This window comes from Onychostruthus taczanowskii, unplaced genomic scaffold (genome assembly GCF_017590055.1).
Source record: "Onychostruthus taczanowskii isolate IOZ18803 unplaced genomic scaffold, ASM1759005v1 scaffold55, whole genome shotgun sequence".
Lineage (NCBI taxonomy): Eukaryota > Metazoa > Chordata > Aves > Passeriformes > Passeridae > Onychostruthus > Onychostruthus taczanowskii.
Window position 1 is genome coordinate 4,522,405 of NW_024503124.1, and position 4,786 is coordinate 4,527,190.

General features: G+C 46.8%; 1 protein-coding gene across 1 annotated transcript in view; it reads right to left on the minus strand.

Annotated features, from left to right (window-relative positions):
* SPTBN1 (spectrin beta, non-erythrocytic 1) overlaps nt 1–200 on the minus strand; it is a 115,174-nt gene extending 114,974 nt beyond the window's left edge. Inside the window, exon 1 of the mRNA XM_041417216.1 lies at nt 55–200. The gene's annotated coding sequence lies outside the window, so the exon portion shown is untranslated. The remainder of the gene's footprint in view (nt 1–54) is intronic.
* Nucleotides 201–4,786: the final 4,586 nt, after the last annotated feature.

Genomic DNA, 4,786 nt, shown 5'->3' on the forward strand with positions numbered 1-4,786 from the left:
CCCTGCGGCGCGGGGGGCTCGGCACGGCCCGCAGCGCCCGGGGCGCATCCTCACCTGCTCCTCTGCTCCTGCTCCTCCTGCTGCTGCTGCTGCTCGGGCCTGCCCTGTGCTCACGCCAGGTCTTCCCCCTCCGCCGGCCCTCGCTCGCAGCCCTCCGTGGGTGTTATCCAGCCACTCCCGGCTCCCCTTCCCTTCTCTTACATTTATTTGGTTATTGGGTCTCTCCAGCCTCCTTGCTCCTCCTCCTCTGACACTCTCTCCTATCGCAAAGACAATATTGGCTCGCCCCCAGCATCCATTTCCTCTAGCGCTGCTCTCCCTCCCGCTGCTCTGTCATTCCTAGTGGAAACCCCATCCCGAGTTTGACTTCCTCCACTGCAGTCATCCTCTCCTGCTGCTCCAGTCCTGCCACCTTCTCACGTAAACAGCCTCCCTTTGGCAGTGCAACCCAACCCCTGGAACCCAGGTCCAGCTGCCTTTGTGCCACACTTTCCCTTTTCCTCCTTTCTTAGGCAAGATTTTTGTCTGTCTTTCCAGAAAAAACTGCCGTCCCACAGCCAATGCGCCTCTCCTCCTTTCCCCTCTTCCACAGCCAAGGTCAGAGGCAGACACTGCTGCTTCAGGTTTCCTTTGCTAATCCTGGCCTCCCTGTCCTCACCCTCCTCATGCCCATGCTCCTTTCCTCCTGTCCACTCTCCCTCAGCTCTCACTTGCAATACAGCTATGGATCAGTGCTATCCATGTCTTTTATCAAAATATCAACAAACCACTCTTGGATTCATTTGGCTCCTTGGTTATCACTCCCTTTTCTCCTGCTCTTCATCCCCGCACTCATTGCTATTTAACTGCTGTCTGGAGTTCCTCTCCTCTGCATATCTTAAACTCCCTCATATCTGGCTCCTGCCCCTGCACACTCTGCTGCTTTGCCAAAATTTCCAATATCCACTTCCTGGCATAATCTCTGGAATATTGCTTCATTTCCAGCCTGTCAAAATTATCAGCCTGGCTCTTTTGGGTATTTAGCTCTCCTTTGGCTTCCAAGACTGCCCTGCCAGAGCCACCTCTTTGAAGCTCCTGCAGTGCATCCTCCTCCCAATTTCCAGACTCCCAATTCCTAGATTCCCAGATTCCCAATTCCCAAGACCTCCAAGGGACTAAACTCCTTAAACTTGGGCCCCTGGCATTCAGAGAGTCTATTTAAAATGTTCTGTCACCATGAAGCCTACAAGATTCTTGATAAGATCTAAGAACATACTTTCATACTTGTCACTTGTGCTGGTTCATATCCAGACCTTGCGGGGTGCAGTAAAAATGTGTGCATATAGATACAAATTTTTAAAAATATATTCAAATGCTAGGATGTTAAGAAGTATCTTTAAAAATCATCCTTCACTCAATTATTAATATCCATCAAGCAAGTTGGAAGGGACAAAAGCCTGCAATGTCTGGGAGCGAGCATGAGCACACAGTGTATTTTAGGATTCCTTAGCCCCCATAGCTCAAAGATGGGTGGGCCATGGATTCCCATGGAAATAACTGGGTAGGAATGAATGCCTGGAGAAGCAAGAACCAGAATAGCAGGGGGCACTGTGGGCTCCAACCAGTTATCCCAGTTACTGACAGACATTTTCTCCTTTTTAAAGAGCTGGCATTTGGTAAAGAACAGGGCAGGTACAAGTGCTTTGCTGCTGATAGTTCACAGCAGCACTCCCAGGTTTGACAGAGAGGATGCTCATTTAATTTTAAAAACTTCTGCACCAATTTGTTATCATTTTCAGCGTGAACCTTCCACTTGCAGAGTTACAAAGCCAAAGCCTACAGCCTGGTGACAATTCAGCAGGGAATACCCACAAGGTAAACGAGCAGCACTTCCTAAAGTCAGTGAGCAAAGGCAGTCAGACAAACAGGTTGTTCCCACTGACGTCCACATTCCCGCTGTTTTAATCAAACTGAAAGGACTGGATGAATGGCCATGACAGAAACTGTTGTTAAATGAAGTGGAAAGGGGCAGCAACAATGTTGGGACAACTCACTCCCCTTCAGCCCTGTTACTTTGTAGTTAGTTTGGCTCTGAAGCTCAAGGCTTTTTCCCTCACACATTTTGTCCAGGCAAATACAGATTTCTTCAGAGGTGAGGCAATATTTAAGCTTGGGTTTTTTTCTTTCTTTTTGAAAATCTACCAAGGCACCACACTCGGTATTATTGTTTGATGCTCATCCCACAGAAATAGATCCATGTGCACATTGACGCCTTCACCAATGGGAAAACACTGCACAGGTGTATTCAAGTAATCATATTCCAACCTCTCTGAAAGATAATTTAAAAATAAATCCTTGTTTAAATAACCTAATGCATCATTCAAAATAAAATGAATCAAAATTGGAATCATAGAATGGTTTAGGTTGGAAAAATCCTGTAAGATCCTTGAGTCCAACCATTAACCCAGCACTGCCAAGGCCACCACTAAACCATGTCCCCAAGGCCTACATTTGAATTTGTAAAAGGGTACTTCCAAGCAGATGCAAAAGCAGCACATCTAGATGAGATATTAAGAGCCACAATTGTTAAGGCAATACTAAAACTCAAAAAAATCTACTGAAGGTTGGTGTCAATTTCCAAGAACACAATAAAAATGCACACCAAGAAATTCACACTGTAATAAAAAACTCCCTCGCTGTTCCATTAGACTGGAACAGTCTCCTGTTATCAGACACTTCCAGTTCCACAGGTTCCCAGCATGACTGAGATCCATTCCCCCCACCAGACACACCTTTCCTCCACCTGTAACTCCTGGTTGCAGACACACACCGGGGCTCCAAGGCACAAATCCAGACTGGAGCTTTGTCTCGTGGCAGACTTGGCCAAGCTCTTGAGAGGAAAATCAAAGATGGGCAAGAATGTGCCCAGAGGAAAAACTCAGCTCCCTCACTGTGTGTAGCATGTCTGGAAGCAGGATGGCTCCTCTTCACAAACATTTCCTCACAGAACCCTATTTCTCCTCGGCACCTTGGTTACACCCAGCTCAGGGTTACACCCTTACCTTCAGGAACACGTAGCAATGCATTCCCAGAATGGATTTACTGGGATATTCCTGTTTCCCAACAGTCACTGAAAACATAAAAATGTCTGATCCTCAGTCCTTAGTTTGTCTTTTCTCTGTGACCAGCTCAGGAGGCTGACCTGCCCAAAATTCTGCATCAGGGAATAAACACTCATCCAGGCACCCCCATGCAGTAGCCACAGGGAAAGGTGTGTGTGACACGGCAAGGGGCTTCACTGGGAGAAACAAAGACCAGGGACATGCAGACCATTTGTAACTCTAATCTCAGGTTGCACATCAGAGGTCTGGCAGTACTCTCTTGCTGAGAAAGTCTTATTTTTCTAAGTGCTCCCCAACTCTCTGTGCCTACCCTGTCCCCACAGCATCCATTCTCAGCTGTTTTCTCTCCACCAGCAGCTCCTGTGAGCTCCAGGCCTATTTCTCCACGTGCCCAACATCCCCAGCCCTGGAAAATGACTCAACCACAGGGCACTTACAAAAGTTTGGCCTTGGCCTCAGCCAGCTGCTGTCTCCTTCCTACGCCACCGGAGTCAGCACTGGAAATGCTGACAGTGTGAAGACAAGATGGCTTTCCTGCTCTCCCTGCCAGCATCACAGCAATCTCCAGTGGCCAGGAGGAGTCCTGGCAGGAATCCCTGTGGAAGGACAGGAAGCATTAGTGAGAGCTGGCAGGGGCTCAGGGCCAGAGTACCACAACATCCCCTGCAGACCTTCCCATTGTGTTCAAGGCAGTACATTAAAAAATGAAATAAATGTCTTGGGACCTGCTCTTGTGTCCTGTGGGCTCCACACGGAAGAAATCCAATCACAGAGGATGTCTATGACTGCAAAGGAAGTTTCTTGGCCCTTCAAAGCCCCTTTTGTGGTGCAGCAGTTTCAGGCTTAGTGCCTCAAAGGTGTTGATGCAGCAAGGTTTCCTCACCCAAAGAGAAATGGGGAGGAAATTTGACCAAAATCCTTAGCATTTATCTGTCCCATAAAAACCTGCACAAAACTCTGCAAAAAACTTCCCCCTTTGTTACTAAACATTTTCCTCTTTCCTTGTGTTTCCACAGTTTTACTCCCAAAAACTTCTCTGCAAAAAACTTGCCCCCTTGTTACTAAACATTTTCCTCTTTCCTTGTGTTTCCACAGTTTTACTCCTCCATTTCCTCCAGATGCATCAGAAATGCACCTAATTAGAAATTTAGTGTTTTTAAAATGAAAGAGAATAGTTTCAGATTAGATATTAGGGAGAAATTCTGTGATGGTGGTGAGGCCCTGGCAGAGCTTGCCCAGAGAAGCTGTGGCTGCCTCATCCCTGGAAGTGTTCAAGGCCAGGCTGGACAGGGTTTGGAGCAGCCTGGGATAGTGGAAGGTGTCCCTACCATGGCAGAGGATGGAACTACATGGGTTTTAAGGTTCTTTCCAACCCAAACCGTTCCAGGATTCTATGAAAAATATACATCAGCCCATATAATTTGACAAAACAAAGTTGTCAGGTGTAGCTAGTCCATTACTACAGGGAAAAAAGTTAAATTCTTAGCCCTCTCCCAGATTACACCTCAGCCCATGTAATTTGACAAAACAAAGCTGTCAGGTGTAGCTGGTCCATTATCTAGTACAGGGAAAAAAGTTAAATTCTTAGCCCTCTCCCAGATTTTATTCATTTTCCTGACAACCTGCTTACTTTTCCTATAGAAACTGAAGCTTTCAGATCAGGTTAAGACATCAGCACATACTCT